This window comes from Leucopleurus acutus (assembly GCF_964270905.1).
Source record: "Leucopleurus acutus genome assembly, chromosome: 7".
Lineage (NCBI taxonomy): Eukaryota > Metazoa > Chordata > Mammalia > Artiodactyla > Delphinidae > Leucopleurus > Leucopleurus acutus.
This window is the reverse complement of record NC_139150.1, coordinates 15,549,408-15,576,691: the sequence shown is the minus strand read 5'-3', so window position 1 is coordinate 15,576,691 and position 27,284 is coordinate 15,549,408.

Sequence of the window (27,284 nt, the reverse complement as noted above, 5' to 3'; positions counted from 1 at the left end):
ATGGAGTGGTCAGGCAAGGCCATATAGAGAATAAAGCATCTGAACAAAGCCTGGAGGAGGAAAGGAGGGGGACAAGAATATACGCAGGAAAGGGCATTCCAAAGAGGAAAAACAGTCTCTGAGGCTCTAAGGCTCAGCCTGGAGCACTTCTGCAGGAGCAAAGAAACAGTCAGAGGCTGGCGTGATTGGAGTCAAGTGAGTAGAGAGACGTTTAGGAAGAAATAAAGTCAGAGAGAGAAGCGAGGCCAGGTTACATGGAACTTTAGGGCCATTGTCTTTGAAATTACAGAACTGATACACTATTGACACTATGTATAAAATAGATCACTAATGAGAACCTACTGTATAGCACAGGGAACTCTACTCAGTGCTCTGTGGTGACCTAAATGAGAAGGAAATCCAAAAAGGGGGATATATGTATAGCTGATTCACTTTGCTGTACAGTATAAACTAACACAATATTGTAAAGCAACTCTACTCCAATAAAATAAAAAACTGAGATGAGAAGACACTATAGATTCTGGGCTTTACCTTTGGTTAGTGTGAGGGAATAGACGGAGAGGCGTGAGTTCAATCAAGGATAGAAATAGGGAGACCACTTAGGAGGCTAATGCAATAGTGCAAATATGTTGGCTTAAACCAGATTGGTACCAATGGATATGGTAAGATGCAGTCTGGATATATTTGGAAGATCAAGACAACAAAGTTTTCTATAAAGAGTGAAATAGAGGCATGTTTGGACTGGAAGATTAGGAGTTTTGCTCTAGACGTGGTAAATTAGAGATACCAAATACACAGTTGACTATAGAATGTTTGATTCCAGGAAAAAGTTCCAGGCTGTGGAAACACCCTTGAGAATATCCAGCCTATAGGTAGAATTAAAACCAAGATACTGGATGTGATCACCCAGTGAGTTGGTTTAGATAGAGAGGAGAAGAAAACCAAGGATATTACCCTGGGGTACTGGAAGATTAAGAGCTCAGAGAGATAAGGAAGAACTCACAAGTGAAAGTGAGAAGAAAAAGCCCATAGTTTAAGAGAAAAAGTCTGGAGTGTGCTCACTTGGAATTAAAGAGTAAATAAGGGGGTTGGGAGAAAATAGAGTATGTCACACAATGCTCATAGATCCACTGAGATGAGTTCCAAGACTGGGCGTTGGATTTAGAGATGTGGAAGTTGCTTGTGACCTTGACAGGAGCAGTTGTTGCTGAAGTTGTTCCTGAAAGTCTTATCAGATTGGGCACAACAGAACAGTGGTGGATAAACTGGAGACCATGACTATATAGCTGCCTCTGGCCCCCTTTCCTTGAAAGCCTGATGTTTCAGTAGTAGGCATCACTGCTACTCACCAATAATTCTCATGAAATCCCCCTTTAAGCACCCAAGAGGCTCACCTCTCCTCTCTGTCTTGAAATTAGTTATGACTGTTTGTCTGGCTTTGGCAAATAAATTGTCAGCAAGTGACATGTATCCATTCTGAGCAGATGCATTAAGATCCAGTGTGTGATTGTCCATCGCTTTCTTCTTTCTGCTGTTGCCAGTGATATTCAGTAAGGTGGAGACTTCATCAGCCTTGGTCAAATCTGAACAGTAAGCCTCCACAAATGTATGATGTTCATATGGTGTAACTGAAGAATAAACTGTGTTGTTTCAAACCACTGAACTTCGGGGGTCTGGTTACTGCAGCCTGCCCTAGCCTAACGTGACTGATAAAGCAGCATGTGCCCAGCTCTGCCGCTGTTGTGCCTGATGAAACTGTACCTATACTGACCGACTGACCACAACCTGCTCAACACTTACAGGGACCTCACAAGCTCTCTGAAAGATGAGCATTTCTCATCAGTATCAGCAAACTCAGAATAGTAATAAGCAGCCCTTATCCTACCCTAGACATAGAGCCCTCCTCTTCTCCCCAGGGAGGTGGCGGGAGATGGCAACGAAGCATGCTTTAGTTCAATGTAGCTGTGGGAAGAATAGGATAGGACCTGTACATTCAATGTAAGAGTCCACTGGATTAGAAGGAAAAAAATCTGCTTTCGTTTTACATTGGAATTAGGAAATTCATTTTATGCAGAAAAAGTACCCATAAACAATGTGTTTGGTAATTATTAGCTATTATTTTTGTTGCAACTAGTGCTCTAATATTGCCATTATTTTTGTTGCTTTTATTATTATATGTAGGTGGTCATGATGACACTGAATGTCAAAGTAAAATTTTACTTAGCACAAAAATTTATTTTCCACCATTTCCTGTATACCAGGGGATACATGAAAAACAAAACCTGAATTCATTCAATATTTGTTAGATGTCTGCTGCATACTGGGCTTGTACTCAGAAGATGAATGTTGGCTAAGCCATGGTCAAGTTCATTCCTCCACTTCAGCTCCTTGGGGATTGGAGTCATTCACACAGGAAAGGAAAGCTCTCCATCAACCCCATTTATCTTGAGAGGGGAATGCAATAGAAGGCCATATATTCCCCTTTCGGCACACTGATGGTGCTTTTTCCATAAGATTATGGCTCCCTAACCACCAACCTGCAAGTTGGAAAATTGGACTCAATCGGATTAGGTGATTTGTAAAGGCTGAAATGTTAAGTGACAGAGAGAGATAGAGAGAAAGATACAGAGAGACAGAGTGAGTAGAGAAAAAAAGAAGAAAATGAATACCTATGTTCTAAAAAATGAGTTTATTTCCCATTAAGTATTTTTTTTCATTGTCCAAGAGAATGTAAGTTTCTTATAATACATTGAATTTAAACAATGGCAGTTATGCAAGGAAATTGTAGCTGGTGGAAACCCGGAACAGTATGCCAAATGACTCTGCATTCATTTTTTTTTTTTTTTACATCTTTATTGGAGTATAATTGCTTTACAATGGTGTGTTAGTTTCTGCTTTATAACAAAGGAATCAGTTATATGTATACCTACGTTCACATATCTCTTCCCTCTTGCATCTCCCTCCCTCCCACCCTCCCTATCCCACCCCTCTAGGTGGTCACAAAGCACCGAGCTGATCTCCCTGTGCTATGCTGGCTGCTTCCCACTAGCTATCTATTTTACGTTTGGTAGTGTATATATGTCCATGCCACTCTCTCGCTTCGTCACAGCTTACCCTTCCCCCTCCCCACATCCTCAAGTCCATTCTCTAGTAGGTCTGTGTCTTTATTCCTGTCTTGCCCCTAGGTTCTTCATGACATTTTTTTTTTATTCTTAAATTCCATATATATGTGTTAGCATATGGTGTTTGTCTTTCTCTTTCTGACTTACTTCACTCTGTATGACAGACTCTAGGTCCATCCACCTCATTACAAATAGCTCAATTTTGTTTCTTTTTATGGCGGAGTAATATTCCATTGTATATATGTGCCACATCTTCTTTATCCATTCATCTGATGATGGACACTTAGGTTGTTTCCATCTCTGGGCTATTGTAAATAGAGCTGCAATGAATATTTTGGTACATGACTCTTTTTGAATTATGGTTTTCTCAGGGTATATGCCCAGTAGTGGGATTGCTGGGTCATGTGGTAGTTCTATTTGTAGTTTTTTAAGGAACCTCCATACTATTCTCCATAGTGGCTGTACCAGTTCACATTCCCACCAGCAGTGCAAGAGTGTTCCCTTTTCTCCACATCCTCTCCAGCATTTATTGTTTCTAGATTTTTTGATGATGGCCATTCTGACTGGTGTGAGATGATATCTCATTGTAGTTTTGATTTGCATTTCTCTAATGATTAGTGATGTTGAGCATTCTTTCATGTGTTTGTTGGCAATCTGTATAGCTTCTTTGGAGAAATGTCTATTTAGGTCTTCTGCCCATTTTTGGATTGGGTTGTTTGTTTCTTTGTTATTGAGATGCATGAGCTGCTTATATAGTTTGGAGATTAATCCTTTGTCAGTTGCTTCATTTGCAAATATTTTCTCCCATTCTGAGGGTTGTCTTTTGATCTTGTTTATGGTTTCCTTTGCTGTTCTGCATTCATTCTTGTCCACCTTTTTCTTCCGTAAACTGCACCCAGACAGACCATTCAACTCCACAGCCATTGAGGACTGTGAGATATTATGTCATTATACTGCTGATCAAACTCATGATCATCAAAAATTACTCAGCTCCCAAAATTGATGTGGCACAGTAAAATCTGGGTGAGACTGGTACCCAGCCTCAGGCCTGTCAGATCTGTTAATGTACTGGGAGCAAAAGGGTTAGTGGAACCAGCATTTATGGAACCTTAGATTCTTCATCTATAAATTGAGAATAGCAATCCTACCCTACAAGGTGTCTAAAGGATGAATTCATTAAAAAAATAAAATATTTTATTTACAATGTTAGGTCTCACTAGATACATGAGGCTGGCAAAGATTTGATTTTTTTAATCAACAAGCATACACTGAACAACTATACGCCATAATCCCTGCCCTCTGAGAGTTTTCAGCCCAGTGCAGGAGACCACCAAGAAAATCACAGCTGAACACTTCAGTGTAAGTCCTGTAACTGAGATCAGAAAACTTGCTCTGATAAAATCAGGAAAAGAGAACAAACCTGGTCTGAGGCTCTCCTAGAAGGTTTCTCTGAATCCTGAAATATGTTTAGAAAATTTCTGTCTTCACTAAGGGAACAGTTTATTCAAAGTCATGGATCATTGAAAGGGATTGAATTAATTTCCTAGAGTTGCCATAACACTGTTATAAACGGGTGGCTTAAAACAACAAAAATTTATTGTGTCATAGCTCAGGAGGCTGGATTCCAAAATTAAGGTTTTGTCAGAGCCATGCTCCCTCCAAAAACTTAGGAGAGACTCCTTCTTCACGTCTTCCAACTTCTGGAAGCCCCAGGCACTCCTTGGCTTGTGGCAACATCACTCTAATCTTTGACTCTGTCTTCACACCTCTTTCTTCTCCTGATGTGTCTCTGTCCTCACGTGGCATTCTACTCTGAGTCTATGTCTATGTCCAAGTTTTCCTCGTCTTACAAGGACACCAGTCCTATTGAATTAGGGCCCGTGATAATGACCTCACCTTAACTTGATTACATCAACAAGGACCCTATTTCTAGGTCACATTGACAGGTACTGGGGGTTAGGACTTCAGCTTCTTCTTTTGGACAGGGACATAAATCAACCCATTAAATTCATGGAAAGTTAAATGTGGCATACAGGGAACATGTTGGGAAAAGAGAGGAGAAGGCTGGAGCCAGATGGTGAGGAACACAAAATGCCACATGGAGGAGCCCTTAGGCATGTTTCAGTTGGAGAAGGAATAAAGCAGCTTTCTCTTTATAAAGATAACTCTTAGGGAAATGAAAAAATAGATCAAATGAGAAGTGACAGTCTTGTGTGAAGGCCATAGAGGTTGTCCAGATGAATAGTAGGGAACCACAAATGAGGCCAGAGCTAAGGGGAGTTTCTCAGATGAGATGACAACTGATCCTATTGTGGGAGAATCAAGAGAGGAAGGAATAAAGAATGACTCAGAGGTTTCTAGCTTTGGACACTGGGTAGTTGGTGAAGCCATTAACCAAGAGATGAGTCATGTGCAGTAAACCCAACTGGGAATTAGAATATGGAGGAGGCAGCTGAAAAGTTTAATTTAGTATATGTTGAGTTGGTCTGGAAAAAAAATTAAGCAAAATTTTGAGGAATACAAATGATGAGTTAATTTTGCATTGGGCTAGTTCTTCTACATTTCAAAACTTTGAAGAGGTGTATTCTTGACTCCTTAATTAATTAATTAATTAATTTAAATTGAAGTACAGTTGATTTACAATATTATATTAGTTTCAGGTTTACAACATAGTGATTCAAAATTTTTATAGATTATACTCCATTTAAAGTTATTACAAAATAATGGCTATATTTCCTTGTGCTATACAATATATCCTTATTGCTTATTTATTTTATTGACTGTTCTAATAGTGAGGCCACCAGGGTGACACATTATCCAAGGTATGTGAATTTTCTATTGCTGCATAATAAATTACCACAAACTCAGTATAACTTAGAACACACTTATTATCTCACAGCTTACATGATTCAGAAGTCTGGGCATGAGTTAGCTGGTCCTTTGTTCAGGATCCACCAGGCTAAAATCAAGTCAGGACTGTGATGTCTTCTTAATCTCAGTGTCCTCTTCTATGTTTACTGGTTGTTGGCAGAATTCAGTTCCTTGTGGTTGTAGGACTGAAGCCCTCAGTCTTCTCACAATTATGTGCCCTGTGGCCCTCTCTATTACAAGGTACTTTGCTACCCTAAGGCCAGAAGGAGAGCATCTCTGCTGCTTTGAATCACTTTCACTTCTAGACCATCATTTAAAGTACTCAACTGACTAGAGCAGACCCACCCAGAATCATCTCCCTTTGATTAACTTAAGGTCAGCTGCTTATATCTGAAAATTCCTTTCACCTTTGCCATATAATGCAACCTAATCATGGGAATGATATCTCATAGTCACAAGTCCCTCCCACACACAGGGAGGGAGGGAGTTACACAGGATGTTTATACTACCTGGTGGAAAACTTGAGAGCCATCCTAGGATACTGTGTATAACACAAGGTAACACATTGAGTGTTGGTAGAGCAAGGACTATACTTCCTATTTTCTGCCTCCAATTTTTTTTAATTAATTTTATTTATTTGGTTGCACCGGGTTTTAATTGTAGCACGTGTGCTCCTTAGTTGTGGCTTGCAGGCTCCCTAGTTGTGGCATGTGAACTCTTATTTGTGGCATGCATGTGGGACCTAGTACCCTGACCAGGGATCAGACCCAGGCCCCCTGCATTGGAAATGCAGAGTCCTAACCACTGTGCCACCAGGGAAATCCCTTTTGGCTCCAATTTTTTTTTTTTTTTTTTTTTTTTTTTTTGCGGTATGCAGGCCTCTCACTGCTGTGGCCTCTCCCATCGCAGAGCACAGGCTCTGGACGCGCAGACTCAGCGGCCATGGCTCACGGGCCCAGCTGCTCCGTGGCACGTGGGATCCTCCTGGACTGGGGCACGAACCCATGTCCCCCGCATCGGCAGGCAGACTCCCAACCACTGCGCCACCAGGGAAGTCCTGTCTGGCTCCCATTTTAATGTTATTTTCCAATTTGTTATTTTGCCCCTAGTGATGACACACATCTGATTCTCTTTGGGTAATAAAATGTTTACGTAGGGTCATGATGCTGGACTCAGCAACTATCAGCTGGACTCTTGTATAAAATTTATTGACCTTCTTAACCATGATCATGAGTTTTTGCACATGCGTACCACCAGAAATAAAGATTCGCTTTGTACTGCCCAGAATAAACTAACAAAACAAGAAAGTTGGCAAATATTTTAGAAATGTTTAATGAATTTAAATTTTCTAGGTATCCCCGATACTTCCCAGTCAATGTCACAACTGTAGCAATTAATAATAACAGTGCTGATGATGATGATTACTCATAATTTGCACTCATCCATTTTCTCAAGTCAGCCTCTTTACAACCCTGTGGATTCTATTAAATAAACAGTAATTTATCCTCACCTATGTGTATTTTAGTAGGCTCTATGTGTACAAAAATAAGTTAACTACAATGTTTATCCTGATCTAGCTCAAAGTCTAGTTGTGTGAAATATACAGATCATGCTATTTCATTTAAGAAAGGAAACAAGGTTCATAGAGGGAAATTACTGAGTAGAAACTACACAGTTTATTAAACAGAAGAGGTCATGTATTCTGACTTATAGCCAACATTCTTCCTCCTGCCTCTATCATTGTTTTAGTGATATAATATTCAAATAATTCACATACATCTATTTATCCTTTAGAATAACACTTTTAGATAGATATAAGTAGTGGAAAGAGAGATAGCACTGAATAAAAAATGCACTTGATTTCTTCATAGACGCTGCTTTTTCTAAGTGCCTGAAACTCAACACACCTTAGCAAGGAAACATCTGACTTTGGCCAATAGGTTGTGTGGTTGTCTTTGTTGTTTCAATAGGTTGTGTGGCTGTCTTTGTTGTTCCAAACTGTTTGGAGCAATCTCTGACAATGAGACAAGAGTAACCTTCTCTCTAGTTCCGTGGACTGGATTGTTCCTGAAGGTCAGAAGAAATTTCCCAGGGAATCACAGCTGGAAGGAGGGCAAGTTTACCTAATTGCTTTGCTGATACAGAGGGGAAACAAACAAGCGAATGAACAAACAAGCAAACACATTCTGGAATCAGTGAAAGACAAGTGATTTTGAGGTCATGGCAATCAAAGTAGGAATCCAGATTCTTCAGGGAGATCTCCTCAAGAATAATGCTACCTAAACAGATGCTGCAGAAAGGGCTAAATTGTTTTCAAAATTGCTTACCTCATATTCAGAGGAGAAAACAATATTCAGAAGTGAATGAAATAGCTTTGTGCCCAAACAACTGTACTGTTCTAGATAAGATCCTTGTTATTCCTTATTTAGAACTACTTAAAAAATTCCCATTGAATCCCATTGTATTTTTATGTCTGACCTCTAATTTGCTTGGGCTTCTGTCACCTGGGTCCTCCATCACAGTAAGCTAGGAAGGTTTATTAAAAAAAAAAAAAAAAAGGCCGAAGTTTTCTATTCTGTACACAGCATTTGAGAAAGTTTCTTTTTTTCTTTTCATCAAGTTATTCAAATTCACTAATGATTAGACAAAGGGAGTAAATTGTCTGCTAATTAAATCTGCAGATGGTATTCAATAGTGAAGGTACCTGAGGATAAAGGAATAATGTAAGAGGCCTCAAAAGCTTTGCATTCTATATGCGACAGAACAGAAGGGCATGAGTCAGTGTGTGCAATTACATCTGTCAGATAAAAAAAAAAAAGCAGAAGGGAGGCTACTAGGAAAAAGAGCTATTCTATAGCAGTGAGAAGACATTTGCAGGAGAAGCAAGAGAGGACTCTAATAGCTGTGAGATAACAGTGAACAATGATTCCTCTGTGGGTTAGCTCCTGATTTGTTTATAGGAGACTTCCCATGTATATAATTCTAGAGAGAAAACCCCAAAGCCTTGTCCCCCAAAGAGTTTCTGATATTTGGCAGACAACCAAGTCCACATCCTATCTCTGGCCACAACATGGCTGCTGAATTAGCCTTTGGGGTTTCCTTCAATGTCAAAGTAGAATAAGCTTATTGGCTATATAGTATGTGGCCACATGCTAGGAAGTGTGCAAAACCAGGTGATACGGATGGCATATATTTCTTAATTATTCATTTTGCTCATGGCAACTAAGGTAAACTTGTTTTTATATTAAAACAAAAACAGGTACTAGTGTGGCAAAGAATAGACAATTTGCATGGATTTTGAGCTATAACTCAAGACTTGAAGGAGATTAATGCCAGCTTGACCTACATCTCCAGATCTTCCAGGGTCACTGTTCTTCAGTGTTACATGTACTTAGGTAGAAAAAGTTAAGAAACTTGATATGTTCCAAATATGTGCATATCATGATATGAAACAATTATTTATTTTTAAAATGGATTACTGTATTCAGTATTTTTTAAAATTTATTTTATTCAAGTATAGTTGATTTACAATGTTATGTTAATTTGTGCTGTACAGCAAAGTGATTCAGTTATACATGTATATTCTTTTTCATATTCTTTTCCATTATGGTTTATCACAGGATATTGACTATAGTTCCCTGTGCTATACAGTAGGACCTTGTTGTTTATCCATCCTATATATAATAGTTTGCATCTGCTAATCCCAAACTCCCAACCATCCCTCACCCACCCCCTCTTGTCAACCACAATGTATTAAGTATTAATAGAGAGCCTACTCTGTACCAGATACTTCTATTGGAATGAAAAGAGGTACACTACACTAGTAGGGACTACAATTCCCTACTCTCAGTAACTTGTATTCAAAGTCTATATTATATTTATGAAGTCCTTCACCTGTGGTAATTTAACATAATAATGTGTAATGTATTATTAATTGCTATTCATTTATTAGTTTACTTTGTACACATTTTGGGGGTATTGCATGTGCTAAGCACTGTGCTAGGCATTAGAGCTACAGAAGTGAATATTCCAGTCCTGTCCTTTGCCCTAAAACAGCATGAATTCTAGCAAGGAAGTCCATCAATTAAGCAATGAGTTCTAATGCTATGTGGTCACTTTTTTGTTGTTGTTGTTGTTGCTGTACGCGGGCCTCTCACTGTTGTGGCCTCTCCCGTTGCGGAGCACAGGCTCCGGACGCGCAGGCTCAGCGGCCATGGCTCACAGGCCCAGCCGCTCCGCGGCATGTGGGATCTTCCCGGACCAGGGCACGAACCCGTGTCCCCTGCATCGGCAGGCGGACTCTCAACCACTGCGCCACCAGGGAAGCCCTGTGGTCACTTTTATGTAAGAGAAATAGAACTTGGTAAGGGATGCTTCAGCAAGGGTGTTTCATCTCACTGGAATACATAAAAGTCCTCTAGAAGGAGATATGTTTAGACCTAAACTGGACAGATGGACAGAGTGGAAAACCCTGTATTTTAGGTAGAGGAGTAGCATGAGAGAGGCGGAGAGTTGAGCAGGAACCGCGCTTACGCTAGGCCGCACATAATGGCTAGAACGCATCATGAACAGAATGTGAAAAGATGAGGCTGCAGGCATAGACCTAATCATGGAGATCCTCACAGGTCATGCTAATGGATTTTTGTGCATTATCCTAAGGACGACTGAAAGATCATGAAGGGTTTTAAGTGAGGGTAAGACATAACCAAACTTGTGGTTTTTATTTTATTTTTAAATTAAAAAAAATTTATTTATTTGGCTGCATTGGGTCTTCGTTGCGGTGCGCGGGCTTCTCATTGCAGTGGCCTCTCTTGTTTCAGAGCACAGGCTCTAGGCATGCGGGCTTCGGTAGTGCAGCATGAAGGCACAGTAGTTGTGGCTCGTGGGCTCTAGAGCACAGGCTCAGTAGTTGTGGCTCACGGGCTTAGTTGCTCCACGGCATGTGGGATCCTCCCCGACCAGGGCTTGAACCCATGTCTCCTCCTTTGGCAGGTGGATTCCTAACCACTGCGCCACCAGGGAAGTCCAAAGTTGTGGTTTTTAAATGGTCACTTTGGCTTTAGTGTGGAGAATGGATTTGAAAGGGCAGAGTGGAAGCAGGGAAACCATTTAGGAGTTCATTGTGAAATCCAGGCAAGAGAAGATGGACTAAAGTGATATTTAGGAGGTGAGTCCAGAGGATTTGTTGCTTGGTTAGAGATGGGTCCAAGGTGAGGGGGTGGAAGGTGACTCTTGGGTCTGGGGTGGTTAACGATTTGCATGCGGCCACCACAGTAATTTGGGGAAGAGAAGGATATGGTTGCTTTGGGATATTTTGTGAAATCACTTGAAACATCTAAGTAGAGATAATCAGTGAAGAGAGAACAGGAGCCCAGAAAGCAGGAACAGAGTAGACCTTGAGTTTTTTCAAATAGGGTCTTGTTGACTTTGATGGTAACTTCTGTGGTTGGCAAAGCAATACCCTATTATATTCTGCCTGTTGGGCTAGATTTCCTACCAGGAGCTGACGCCGAGACTCTTCCCATTAAACCAGCGTGGGGGGCCGGAATCTACTCTGTCTTGTCATCAGGGAATAAGTCCAACCTTATCCTGAGATGTGTCTAAAGTGACGTGCAAGGGCTTGCAGCCCACCGGTGGAGAGTGGAGACCTACATGGAGGCCTGAGCCTGGGTCTGTATGCTGCCAATCTAGCATGCTTTTCTTTATCCCACCCCCAGTCCATAAAAGCCCACCCTATCCTCAGAGTCAGTGGTGAGCCTCTGTGTCTTGTTCTACCTTCAACCGTGAAGAGTACCCACGTGTTTTCCCCTGGGTAATGCTACAGGCCCCCACGCGGGAGCCCCTTCTCCCTGCTAAAGGAAGCCAAAGGCCCCTTTGAACAAGAGCCCAGTCTCTCCCCTCCCAACCGTCACTGTCACACACTGGCCAGTCTGGCAGTGCGGCCAGCTGCGAGTGGACAGGCCGACGGACAGGAAGCAGGGATCTGCCGCTCACGTGCACCCAGGCAGCCCAGGGATGGAAAAGAGGTGTGCTGGGCCTGTCTGGCCCTGACGGCTTGCGCCACAGCAACGCATCCATCAGCACCATGTTGTGCCAGCCCTCATGTCACTCAGAAGTAGTTCGGCACCAGCTCCAGGGGTGGCCTCCGGAGAGCCAGCGAGTGCCTGGGCTCCCGCGGAGAGAAGCGTTACCAGGTCTATCGCAGCATCCGCCACACCTCCTTCTCTTGCCAGATAATTAGGACACAGTCCAGTTGGGCGACTTTGTCCTGCCTGAGGAAGTGACAGCTAATACAGGGCTGGCAGAGGAGAGCATTCTGTGGTTCATAATGACTATCCAAACAGGCAGAGGCTGTCTGAAGCATCTAAGGAAAGTTGAGTTTGGCGTATTTTTTTTGGGGGGGTGGAGGTGGGTGAATAGCAAGGCAAGGTGTGCTTTGAAATGCCAATCTAACTATATGGACACATGTACACTTATTCACAGGGATACACACACTTGCACAAACACCTAGACACAAACTTGCCTATTCGTATATAGGCTAACTTTGCACAGACCACAAGCACGCAAACCGGTATGTGTGCATGGAAAACATGCATGCTAATATGCATGCTTATAAACACACTCGTGCAAACTTGCATTGGATGCATGCTCGAAAAACACAGATGCATAAGTGCATTTGCTGCGTGTGTGGGTGCGCAGAAGCACACAGACATTGACATACAAAGGCACATGTACAGTCAGACTGATGAACTCATATAAACACAGGCAAATACAGGTATGAATATGTGAAAGGACACTTGTAAAACACATGCACTTGCGTCCACGCCCGCACGTGCTGTTATCTCAGGGAAGAATTTAAAAAGAAAGGGAGAAAGGATGAAGAACATTTATGTATTGGATTTTCTACCTGTCATGACTCACATCATTTTCAAGTGTGTAAAGCAGGAGAGGAAAAAATCAATTCTTGATAGGAGAGGTTCAAGGAGGTGTGAAATCAATTATATTTTATTTTCAGATATCATTCAGAGAAGTTTACACTCTTTTAGAAAAGTCTAGTCTCACCAGGGGGCAAAGAACCAGCTGGAAATGGTAATGTGAAAGGCACTGCAAAGTTCAAAGCAAAGGCCAGTGCTGAGGTCAGAAATGACACTTTCATCTTCTCTGGCAGGAGAAGGAGGTTGGGAGGTTTTCAAGTGCCCGATTCAAATAATGGCCACAAGGACTATCTGATGTGACACCGGTCACCTCATTGATTGCTAAGTTTGACTTGGTCAATTCACATTAAAAAATAAATGTTCGTGAGATCTGAAGAGAGCCTTGGAAAACTCCTTTTTTTCTTCTCCCTTTTTTAATACAAAGAGACACAGGGGCTGGAAGAAGAGGCGTGGCTTGCCCAACATCATCCAGGAAGAGGGTGCAGATTCTGGGGCTAAGCCCAGCCAGCTGATTTCCCAGCTCCAAACTTCCTGCTTCTCCCATTAGACATCTGCCTTCAGAGCACCCTCCCTACCAGGAAGAACTTTGGTTCCTCAAAGACCTTTATAAACATGCAACAAATGAACTCATGTAGTGTTGGGGGCATTTAATTACCAGACATCAGGCTGAGGGGTGGTGGCTGGCCAGAGGTATCAGCAGGGCCCAACGTGGGTGGCATGTGTCTAAGACTAGCACAGCCCAGGCTCTTTTCTATGTGAATACTTCCCTGCCTGTGGGATCACTTTTATTCCTAAAATATGCTAAAGTTGCTTGGGCCTTGATGACCAGGGCTGGGTTCCAGAATATACTGTGGGATGGTGTAGTGAAAAAAATTAAATTAAATTAAAAAGCCCAGCATACTTTGTAATGCAGAAACCTTAAGCAGCTCAGCTCAGCAAAAAGTGAAAGGATGGGGGGAAAGTGGCAGAGAAGGCGACATTGACCAAGTCAGATGTTACCATTATAAGTTTCAGGTTTCTCATTGAAGCTGAACAAAAAGCTAAATCTGGGTTGCCAGGGGGGTGAAATTAGAGAATGTATCTGAAAACGCCTTGTAAATGTATTGGACAAATGTCAAGTGTGTTACTGTCTACACTCTCAGTGAAGGAAAACATAATCCCAGAGCGTTTCTTTTTGTTTGTTTGTTTTTGTTTTTGTTTTTGTTTTGCGGTACACGGGCCTCTCACTGCTGTGGCCTCTCCCGTTGCGGAGCACAGGCTCCGGACGCGCAGGCCCAGTGGCCATGGCTCACGGGCCCAGCCGCTCCGCGGCATGTGGGATCTTCCCGGACCAGGGCATGAACCTGTGTCCCCTGCATCGGCAGGCAGACTCAGAGCGTTTCTTTATGTTGTTACCCCCACTGCGAACGACCTTATTGTTCACAGAATCGGACTTGAATCGTCCTTTAAAGATTGGCCAAGTGAGCTGACGTGAGCCGCCATCTCTCAAGACCATGATTTCTGGCATTTTCCACACTGCTTCCGGGACACATGAAGGGATGTTACTCGGTGACATGTAACAGTAGGTCTTATAATAAAATAATTTTACGAAGTGCTATAAATAAGATTTCCCTCTTGCAGAGTCACAGAACACAGAAGCATCGTCAGAAGCATCTTCAAAGTTCTGAGAGGTCTTTTGGGAAACAAACCTGCTCAATTTGGTTAAACCTGTTTCTAAAACGTTTGCAGATGTTTTCATCTTGGGCCAGCCGTGCCTCCCTCACAAATACCTTAAAAATAAAAAGTTGCATACCTATTAATATCCTAAAGAGGGATTTTCCACAGAACGCAGTTTTGGGATGTGCTCATCTGGTTCAATGTTCTCATTTTAGATAGGAAACATCTGATGAGGGAAGTAGGTTGGCCAAGATCACGTAGCAAATGAAGGATAGGCCTATAATTCCTGATGTTCTTACTCTTCTTAGAATCCATATTGGGTACAATTTAGTACCTGGCTATACCCTGTCTTATTGTGTTATCCTTTATTTATAAATTTGTGCATATTTTAAAATGATGTACGTGTAAGATCACTCACCATAGTTTCTGGAACATTTCAATGACTCAGTGAATGTGGACTCAATATGTCTATGTGTGTGGCTTGCCCAGGTAGACCTTGAGGTCCTGGGAGGGGCCGTGCCTCCTACACTTCTGGGTGTTCCCACGGCTCCTGCAGTCCTTCCAGGCACACCGAGGCCCTCCGTAACCGCTGTCTCACCTACTGATGGCGAATCGGAGGCAGCCCTAGTATTATGCCCATTGGAGGGAAAGGAGAAAGCAGGACCTTAAAGCAATAAAATGAACCGTTTCCCCTACAGAGTTAGTCTAACATTAATAAAAGCTGCATGTCGCACTATTATCCTCTCCTCTTATTATTTTCATGTATTTCATACTGGATATAAATGTCAGAACACTTTATCTGTCCTCATTTCCATGGGATTTATTGCCACTGAAGGAACACATGTGGCGACTTCTGGCAAGGGAAGCCTTGTCCTCAGTGGCCTTCCCTCCCCAGCCCTGTCCAAGGTCCCTCAGTGACTGCAGAGCTGTAGAAACTGGTCAGGGAGCGCTGTGTCTGTTGTCATAAGCCAGGATGCACAACCACTTTTCCTGTTTTCCAGTTCGGAGGCTTGGGGCAACTTGCTTTTACTCTCTGGACTTCCCTGATGGGAAGCAGGAATGGTGGTTTTGAAGCATTCGTTTCCCCTCACCACACCCAACTCTCCTTAATAGAACCATGATTGTGTTCAGATCTGTATCCATCCTTCTCAGGATCAGATGATTCATGGGAAGTTATGCTTACCCCAGAACCGGGGATATATTCTGATTAATCTGAACCAGTGATACTTCAATCTGCCACGCACCAAAATCACCTGGAGGGCTTTTTACAACACAGATCGCTGGGCTTCAGCCACAGAGTCTCTAGTCCCATAGGCCTGGGGAGAGAGTGTGGAATGTGCATTTCTAATGAGTTCCCAGGGGAGGCTGATGTTGGAGTTGGGCCCCCGCTTTTTAAACCACCCCTGTAAGCCACATGGGGTTTTCCCATTCTCCAGTTGGTCTGGCTGTGCTATTTTAAGTTGTTTCAACTCATTCGCCTCAAGAACAGAATCTAAGACAAGGATCTGGGCTCATGTAGTTTTTGTTATTGTTTTTTTTTCCCCCAAAGTAAACAAGGGGATATCCCAAATTTATTTTTTGAGACAAACATAATCCTGGGGCTTCCCTGGTGGTGCAGTGGTTGAGAGTCCGCCTGCCGATGCAGGGGACACAGGTTCGTGCCCCGGTCCGGGGAGATCCCACATGCCGCGGAGCGGCTCTGCCCGTGAGCCATGGCCGCTGAGCCTGCGCATCTAGAGCCTGTGCTCCGCAACGGGAGAGGCCACAACAGTGAGAGGCCCGCGTACCGCACAAAAAAAGACAACAAAGAAAACCAAAACAAACAAAAAATAATCCTGATACCCAAATCTGGCAAGAACATTACAAGAAAACAAAATTATAAGTCAATCTCACTCATGAACATAGATCTAAAAACCTTAACCGAAATATTTTGGCTCAAGTGGTTGATTGGGACTTGATCCTAGGAATCACTGTGAAGGAATCAGGATGTGAGAGGGAGAAGCATGGGAAGCCACCAAGGGGAAGTCGTGGGTCAGCGTCCCGTGTTTGCCGTCGGGAGTTACTGCTGTTGCAGACCTTCTGTAAGTCTCAGAATTTACCCCCTAAGGAATGAGGAGGCCAGGATTTTCGTTCCCATTTCTCACTTATATAAGTTTTCTCCTTAGGACTTTGACTCTCTAGCATTTCCAGCCTGGCCCATGAGGATGCTGAGCACAGGCCAGTGATGGCCCTCAGGCTCAGAGGTGCAGTTTCCTGAGGAAAAATCAGGACATAGATGGGATTTGCCCAATAAATTTCAGGTGATCTGGGCACGGGCTGAGGGGCATAAGGTGCTGTACTTACAGCGTCTGCTACTGATGAACATATGATGCGGTTCTGGCCAATAACATGTAAGGAATATCTGCTGGGGGACTGTGGTCAAGGTTTCTTTGTTCTTAAAAGGACAACAGTAGAAGAGAGAGAGTTTCTTCCGGATGTTGTCATAGTCTGACTTGGACACTGAAATTGCTATATCCATATCATGGACAGGAGGAGTAGCCTTCAGATGAAGGTGCTGCTGAGGAGAGCAGAGTGGGGAGATTGAAGCACCTTGGGTCTTTGATGCTGATGCTGAGATACGGACGTATTATAGCTGGAGCCACCTTACTTCTGGGTCTATTGTATGAGACGTAGCAAATGGTGTCATTGTTTAAGACATTAATCCGTTGTTGGATTTGGGCTTTTCTATTACTGGTTGCTGAAACACCTGCTATGCTGATTCCCTGAAATGCAAAATTGAAATGGCGCTTACCACCCTCGCTGCTTCAAGTGTGGTCTGAGATTTAGAAGCATCACTGGGGACCAGAATTTCAGGTCCCACTCAGACCTCCGAGTGCATCAGGATTTGCATTCACCAGGTCCCTGGGTAACTCATGTGCATATTAGAGTATCAGGAGCCCTGCCTTACAGAGCTGGTGATGATTAAAAGAGATGATGGACAGGAATCAGACTACCCATGTTGAATTTGGTTATTGTGCTATATTGACCTTCATACCTCCTTCTAGTCATTTTATTCATCATTCCTTATTCTAAAATATTATATCAACCTATGCAAATGTATACAAATGTGAATTTCATTGCTGGTTAACTAGTCTGGAAGGTAATTTCTTTTTTAACGTAGGAGTTAGTTTTCCTAAATATTAATGAGCAATTAGAATTCCATGCTGAAAAAAAAAAAAAAGAATTCCATGCTGAAAATAGAAGACATTGTGAGTTGAGGGTGGGTGGAGGGAGGTGAGGAATAACAGGATGCACAAGTAAACATGGTTATATATTGGGATTATTTCATGGCCTTGTACTTTTCTAAGCCTGACACCTGGCAATTCGAATGAAAGTAAACCAGCTAGCATCAGGGTGACCCTCATAAACAAATGAATCGTCTACTGGAAAAAAAAGGAACAAATCAAGCAAATAGCAAGTGTCGCTGTCATTTTAGAAGGGCTTGAAGTGTGACTTTAGCTGGAGATAGCCTAAAGCATAATTTCTGCGGTGCATTCTTCAGAATTTCATGGAGTAAAGTAGGTATCACTTAAATAATGACTGTGGTCAAACGAATTTAGAAAATGTTGGGAAACGATGATAAAGAGGCGGGCAGTGTGTTTACTAGATTGTTTATTACAACAGGTCCCTATTCAAGAGACTGTTCTCCCTCTTCCAGAACTTCGCCACAATGTTCCTAACAGGTTCCTGTGTTTGCACACTTACCCCCCAAAATATTGTCTACACGGAGCAGCCATCGTACTGTTCTCAAAATGCTAATGATTTGGATCATCCTTCTGCTCAGAATGCATCAATGCATTCTATCTTCATATTTGTATTTTTTTCCCTCTAACATTGCCGACAAATTCTTTCTTTAGCTGTTACGTGTTTTTCTCAGGGTCACGGCTGACATCCTCTCGCATTCTTCCATTTTGTTGAATATGCCAGGACGTTTCATTTTTTTTTTCTGCGGTATGCGGGCCTCTCACTACTGTGGCCTCTCCCGCTACGGAGCACAGGCTCCGGACGCGCAGGCCCAGCGACCATGGCTCACGGGTCCAGCCGCTCCGCAGCATGTGGGATCTTTCCAGACCAGGGCACGAACCCGTGTCGCCTGCATCGGCAGGCGGACTCTCAACCACTGCGCCACCAGGGAAGCCCGCCAGGACGTTTCTTATCTGAGCTTTCTTACATACTTAAATATCATGTCCTCAGACAGGCCATTTCTTATGCTCTCCCCTTCTCTTAGAACACCCAGTAAATTTCTTTCAGAGCAACTTATAATTCATAATAATCTTTCTATTTGAGTAGTTAGTTGTTTTTTATTTATTTATTTATTTTTGCAGTACGCGGGCCTCTCACTGTTGTGGCCTCTCCCGTTGCGGAGCACAGACTCCGGACATGCAGGCTCAGCGGCCGTGACTCACAGGCCCAGCCGCTCCGTGGCACGTGGGATCTTCCCGGACCGGGGCATGAACCCGCGTCCCTTGCATCGGTAGGCGGACTCTCAACCTCTGCACCACCAGGGAAGCCCGAGTAGTTAGTTATTTAATATTTTTCTCTTCCCCTAAAAGGAAACCTATAAGAGACTTATTTCACTATCATATCCTTGTGCCTGGCACAGTGTCTAACGCATAGGGGACAATAAGTGAATATTTATTTAATAACTGAATAAATTGTGAATTGCTAACAGCAATGCCTGGGGGTTTTCAAATACTTTTGAACGTGTTTTTTTTTTTTTTTTTCCTTTCCCAACCTAGAAGTAATATTCATGGAATATATTTTGAGAAATGCTTTTCTGAAGTCAAATCTACTCTTCCTAAGTGTGAAAAGGGGAATATAAGTTATAACTACATTTCAAGCTCTGACTAGCTGTGTGATCATGGGCAAAGTTGTTTCAAGCTTGAGACTCACTTGTGCAATGATGAGGCTGGATGAGATAATCTCTACAATCCTTTACAGCTCCCAGATCCTGAAGTTCTAATCACACAGAATCTTGCTTTCTCTTTGGTCCTGGGGTGAGCTCTCCAAGAATAAGTCAAATCAGACTGACCTCATTTCACTCTAGAGTATTTATAGCCTGGGATGGAAGAACAGAGAAAGGAAGTCGATACAGCATATCTGGCTTTTCCACAAGTCATTTCACAAAGTCTTCCTTGATGTCTTTGTAGAAAGGAGTGAGGAATGGGGGCTTGATGGAGGTGTGATGGACTGGTTTTGTAACTGGTTGAAAGATGGTCCCCAGGAGTGCTAATTAATGGATCAGTGCCAACCTTGGGGACAGGGACTGGAGACAGCCTGCAAGCTCTGTCCTTTGTCCAGTCCTGTTCAACATTTCTGTCAATGTCTTGGATAAAGAGTGAGAGCTCATAATCATCAAATGCGTAGGTGACATGACAGTAGGAATATGTTGAATGACGGACTCAGAATTCACAGTGATCTGAACAGCCCAGAGAAATGATCTGTATCTAACACAGAAATGTAGTAGTATAAAAGCAAAGTCCTATAAATAGAAGCAATTGCAAACATTCATAATTACAAAAATGTGTGTATGAGTGTGTATTTGTGTGTATGTGTGTTTGCACTTAGGTGTTGTATGTATATGTGCCTGGGGAAACTTTGGGGATTTTAGTTGATGGCAAAATCGAAATAATGGCTAGACATATTGTGGTGATCATTTTGCAATATATGCAAATATTGGATCTTTATGTTGTATACCTGAAACTAATATAATGTTATATATCAATTATAACTCAATGGAAGTTAATTTAAAAATCAGAATAATAAAATAATGAAAGATGGCTATTCAACATGAATGTTTGCTCTAAACTGAAACTTCAAAAATAGAAATCTAGCATGTAAAGAGTCAGATGATAAATAACCCTAACCCCTATTCAGATGGGGCTCACAGTACCATTTCCAGTTTTTAAGAAGGGAAGACAAATTAGAACATGATCAAAGGAAAGAGACTAAGATAGAGAAAGAATTGAAGGAATTGAGATTTAATTCAAAGAAAAGACAACATAATTTGGAGGCCACGGTTATGCTACCTCCGCCAGTCAATGATGTATGTCTCTGTGACCTAACTTTTCAGTACCTGAAACTCTCTCATCATTCACTCATCAAGTTTTGTTTTCATTGCTTACATATGTCCTTCGTGAGGCCAAAGGTTCTATAAGGGCAGGGTTTGGATCTGTTTGATCACCACCAAACACCCAGTGATTACTTCAGAACCTGGAGCTTGAAATCAATGAGTTGATGAATAAATAGTTATTTTCCTTAAATATCTTTAATATTGTAAGGAAGAACCATTTATGTTTATGCTCTTTAATTCAATGAGAGAGCAAAAGTATCAAGGGCAGGTAAAATTTTATTCCATGTAATAATCATAGGTTTCTAAACACGCCATAGACTATTGGGACAAATAGTGAGTGTCCTATCACTGGTGGCAATCAAGCCAAATATGGAATTTGGAGGACCATTTGGCTGAGCCACTAGAGACAGGACTCAAACCACACATTCTATTACAAGTCACCACACATGGGTGACTTTTATATCCCTTAAAACTTGATTTTGATTCAGAGATTCGTTGTTCCATAAAATATGTTCTGATCCAACAGAACGACAAGTTATTTCCTAAATGACCAAAACTAATCCCTTCCTCCTCTTCATTTCTGTAGAACAACCATCCCTCTCTTACATCCTGATCATTTTCTGCCATATAGAGTTAGCTGTTCTGCCATATAGAGTTCTAACTTACTACCAATTCAAAATAGAGGGACATTTCCATGTGCAGGAGAATTCATATATCCATCAATAAAAGGATTTCCCTTTTGTGCCACATTTCTGCTAAAACCTCTTAATTAAAATTGCAAGATTAGATCAGCCACTCAGATCTTTTAAATATGCATTTTTCTGCCTATGAACACCAGAACGCCTCCTGGTATTTCTTTTTTCTTACTATACAAATATGTGTAGAAATAAGTGTCAGACCTGTTTTTCTTTGCTGTGCAATTGGAGACTGAAATCTACTTACCCTCAAGGTGTTGTTGAAATAGAGGTGAAAAAATAAAACACAGACCGCAGGAAAGGAAATGAAAAACAGGGAAGGTGATTAAAATACGCATTAAGACTCCAGAGTGGCAGAAAGAAATCAGGATGATAATATGTCACTGTCACTTCATTTTGGTTGACAAGTTTGTTTACCAACATGCAGCTTCTTGTCTGGCAGAAAAAAAAGGTGTTCAAGAAATTCTGTTGGGATTCTTTCATATTTCTCTTTGGGCATCAAACAGTTTCATCCAGAAATATTTGGATGATTTAAGAATAAATGAAAAGCATATGGATTAAAGTCCCCTTGGAATGTGCTTTGATTTTAGCAGAGAGGGCAAAAGTTCCTAGTGGAAGTCTCTTCCAGGTATGTGCTTGATTTGGGAACAGCGCACATCATCTAGGAATCTCTAGGAATCTCTCTTACTGTGGGTCCACCTCCCCCATACTCCCACCACTGGCTCTTTTTTAATTTAACAGTGTTTGGTAGTAATTACTTTGCCTACAGCACTGGGCTTTGTGCCACAGAGAACCAGATGGATTTCCTATCCTTAGAAAACTAATATTTATTAAATATCATAAATAAAAGTCAGTGTCAGGGTTCTAAGCTCTTTGTAGGTATCACTGTATATACTATTTACAATGACCTGATGAGAAAGGTACCATGATATTCTTATTTGTACCATGATATTCCCATTTTCCCTCATGATATTTCCTATTTTGCAGATGAAGAAACTAAGGCAGAGAGGTGTTAAGGAATTCATTCAACATTAGAGAGCTGGCAGATGTGTCAACTGGGAATTGAACCCAGGCAGTCTGGCTCCAGCAATCTTACGTTTAACTTCTACACATCTGTTTCTCTACGCGACTGCTACAAAACACATCCTTTTAGCCCAGAGTTAATATACTGCCTTGTTTTATTCTCAAGTCTACCCTGCAAGGTAGATATTCTTCCAATAGTTTTATAGGTGATACAACTGGTCTCAGAGGCAGTTTGAAAAAAATGTATCAGATTCACAGAACTCGTGAGTGGCAGGACCCATAATTTGAATTCAGATTTCATCTAACACCTGCCTCAGGCTCTTCTGTGCTCCAAGACTGGCCCCCAAATTAACCGCATCAGAATTGTCTAGGGTGGGGTGGTGGGTTTGTGTTGGTTAAAAAAAGGTCCAGATTTCAGACGATCTTTGTAACCACTCATCTCTGAAGTAGGGCCTCAGGATCTTCATTTTAAAAAAGTGATCAGGTGATTTAAAAAAAATTTTTATTTATTTTACTTTTTTTGGCTGCGTTGGGTCTTCGTTGCTGTGCACGGGCTTTCTGTAGTTGCGGTGAGCGGGGGCTACTCTTCGTTTCAGTGCATGGGCTTTTCATTGCAGTGGCTTCTCTTGTTGTGGAGCACAGGCTCTAGGAATGCAGGCTTCAGTAGTTGTGGCTCGCGGGCTCTAGAGCACAGGCTCAGTAGTTGTGGCGCACGGGCTTAGCTTCTCTGCGGCATGTGGGATCTTCCCGGACCAGGGCTCAAACCCGTGTCCCCTGCCTTGGCAGGCAGATTCTTAACCACTGCGCCACCAGGGAAGCCCAATCAGGTGATTTTTGACTCACAAAATTGAATTCCTCATGCTGCCACCAACAGCCTCTCATGAGGAAGAGACACCCACCAACCAGTGTTATTAGGGAATTTAAAAGGAGATAGAAGACAAGCATGTATTGATTGTGGGCTGACAAAGGAATGAAATAGCTTCAAAAATACAATTTGGAAAATCAGCTAATTCTGTAAATAGTCCATTTCTAGATTCATTGCAGAACTATGGCTGGTTGTCAGTTCTGGAGGCTTCTCGGGGTTTGGGGGCATGGAAGACAGGAGAGAGGTCAGCATGGTAGGAACAAAGAACATAGCGCTGGAGTCAATCCCTACCTATCACTCTTATTTGGCCTTGACTCTGGGTGGATTATGGCTTCTCTGCATTTTAAATTCTTGATCTGTAAGATATTTGCCTCCTTGATTGTTTTATATGCAAATTAAGTGAGCTACACGTCTAAAGCAGTTGACACACAGCAAGTATTCAGTAGGCTCTTATTTATTTTCTGTCTGCTTATGATGCTTCACAACCAGTCACATTTCTGAGGCAGATTCAATTGTCAACTGTCTTTCCTACCCACACCTGCATTAAACTAGCCATAATGAATTTCCAGTTTGTCAATTATTTCCATTCCCTTAGACCATAAAACTGTCTCTTTAGGAAAGCATTGGTCTGTTAATGTGAAGTTCGTTGTTAATGGTAGGTGATGACTTATCATCCACGTGCACTTTCATTAGAGAAAGATGAAGGCATGCAGGATTATACCAAAGGAATGAATGTCTAATGGGAAAAAAATATCAGAGACATACATTTGTAATAGGAATATTTGGGGGCAAAATTTATTCAAGGATATCATTTAAATCCTAAATTCTATTACCTTCTCTATTTGAAATATCAGTTCAGAAATCACATCTTTCTTTTCTTTTTTTGGTGGAAACAAAATTGTCAAGTTGCAAATTTAGAGGTCATTTAGAAAAACTCTTAGGCAGTGCTTCTCCTTGGAGTAAAGAAAGCAACTTGCTCATGTTATGTACGCAGAACACTGCGGTTCTCATGTGTTACTCAATAAACCCGATGAGATAGAAAGCCAGGCACCATTTTGCAGATGAGAAAAGCAAGGCTGAGAAAGACACAGATGTTTGCCAAGGTTGCCCAGATTACCCAAGACCAAGACTTGAATCCAAACACTAGACTCCTTCTCATTTACTCCCCTCCCTAAGCTATAGTACTTCCCGATTCCAGGCAGGCAAATTATTACGAATGAATTCCTTTCTCTATCTTTTTCAATCTCTCTTTTTAGAAACTTTTAATTAGTCCCCGACTCTCTGCCATTATTAGTATTTGTTATTAAGTATTAAGAGCCATCCTTGTTCCTTTCTCCTCTCCTGTTCCCCTCCCCAAGCTTCCTACTCTGAGGCTTCAGGTTTTAATTGTTATATTTTTTCACCAGTGATCAGTGGAGCTTCCCTAATGATCTCAACTCATTTGGAGGGTTTATAGCTCCAGCACAGAACTCCAATAAAAGGAAAAGAGACGCTTCGCTGGAATCCCCTGAGGCTTTGCTTCTGCCGAGAACAAAATCCTTTGCTGCTCACTCCTCCGCCTAAGCCTTTGTCTTGGGTAGCAAGACTTCCATCTCCTACTTGGGGGGGCTGTTCTCCTTTCCACCCTCCTGTCTTTGACCCCTCCTCCTCCTCATTCTCCCAAGGTATCTGTTTGAGATTTCTGCACAGGGTAGGCAGGCACATGATTACTATTTGTTGAAAGATGCAATAAATCAGGGCATTAATGAGGGAAGAAGGGAGGATGAAAGGAAGATTTATGGGCCACTTAGCTTTGCCAGGGATTATGCAAAGTTCTTAGATAACACTACAGTTTGCAACCATGTGGAAGTAGTTTTATATATAAGGAGACAGGCACAGAGCACTGTTAATATACTCTTAATGGCCAGACGCATAGTGGGACTCATAACAGCTGACATTACTGAGCATTTACTACGTGCCAAGCACTTTATATATATTCACTCTTTTAAGTATCACTGCAACCCTGTTATGCACTTGTCTTATTATCCTCATTTTGCAGATGGGGAAAATAAGTGGGCAAGCCAATGTTCTTATCTAGGTGCTTCAGATCCAGAGTGTGGGTCCTTAATTTTTACATCATAGTAATACTGTGATATTAGGACATATCTCCCAAGGACTAAGCATGATTATTATGCATTTAAACCTTTCAAAGTCTTTGCCAATCTATTATCTAATTTAATCATTATAAAAATGATCAATGATGTGGCAGAAAAATAATACTCTTACTCATCTTTGATTTTGGGAAGAATTGAGGGCAAGAGAGGATTATGGCCCTTCCCCGCATCTAAAACCCTCCAAGGATAGATGCAGGACCACAACTCAAGTCCATAACAGTGAAAGGTGATAGACAAAGTGACCGTAGAGTTTAGTAATGTCATTCCACCCCTGGCAGTTCCATGTGCTTATCATTTTACAAGGTTTAGGCTGTTTAGCTTCTCCAAGTCCTGGTTTTTCTTATCTGCAAAATAAAGATGAGAATGCCTATCTCATAGGATTTGGGTGAGAATGTTATTAGATATTTTTATCTGCTAGAATATGGTAGACATATTATGCATTTGATTTTCCTTGCCAGGTTCATCATAGATATTTTGTGTCAAAATGAACCCCTCAAATACTCTGGGCAGGAAGGTCCTCAGCTCATACATATGAGACTAGGCCTTCTTATCTTACTGTTCCATGTTGTTCATCCACCAAGGAGAGAAATGAGAAAAACCATCATATATATGTATGAATTGACTTCTCTTTGCTGACTCATGGTTGTCCTAACTCTCTTGCTCCTGGATAAAAAAATGAGGTGCATATCAAGACAGTGACCACAATAATTCAGACTCCTAGAAACTCAAGGTTGGGAAGAGGTAAGATTTAAATCCCTCATCTTAAAGAGAAGGAAAAATGGATGTATCGGGGAGAAGAATCACCTATGCTCACATGGTTTGAAATGGCAGAACTGGGACTAAAACTCAGGTCTGGCTAAAATCATACTTTTCAATCTTATGCTGCTGTAGTAAGATTACCTGGAGAATAGAGCTTGGCATGGTTTCTAAGTCAGGGAGACCAAAACAAGGAACTCTGAAGGTATATTTCCCCAGTGAAATTGTTCACACCAGCAGCAAAGGCTTCCAAAGCTGTCCAGGGAGTCACACCAGCTGACAGTGATGGAGCCCATCAGTCCCCTGTCTGATTAATGAAGAACATCTAATAAACACGAGGAGAAAGGCCAAGGATTCTAATGTTTAATTATCTGCGCAATGATTGAAAGTCTAATTTCATTTGCTTGTGCTTGTTTGTGCAGGCTCCTATATTTGCCAGGAAGGGAAGAACTTCAGAGTGCAGGGATTTAATGCAGATGAATTCATTAAGGTGCTTATTAATCTACACATCCTAGTAGCTTAATATTCAATCAGTTATCAACTCCTTTCAATTCTGGACATGGAACCAGAAAACTGGGAAAACAATATTATGAATTTTTCATTTCAATCCAAACTTAACAATGTATTTATTGATCATCGATCATAATCCAAAGAATTTATTAATTTATTTTGTTTAATTGTTTTGTTTTATTTTGGAATTGGATACAATATGCTATAGTTCACATGGATGTGCAAAAGGCCAAAGACATATATTTTTGGCAATATGGCAGACTAGAGGGCAACAGAAGCCTCAGTCAGTACACAAAATTTAGTACACTGAATTTAAATAAACAAATATTAACTCTTTTAATTTTTTATGCACCTTAAAAAAATCAGAGGAAAAAAATGAAGCCAAAGACTACATGAAAGTGTGAACACAAGTGGATAAATGAGAGCCTTCTAGACAATTTTCTGCTGAAAGCATCTGCCTGTTACTCGGGGCCTACACCCAGAGTTTGAAGGACACTTTTGAGCCAAATGAAAGGAGAAAGCCTGGAACCTTGTACTGTGAGTTCAAGCAGATCATCTACATTAAGCCAAGACCCCGAGTGGCAAC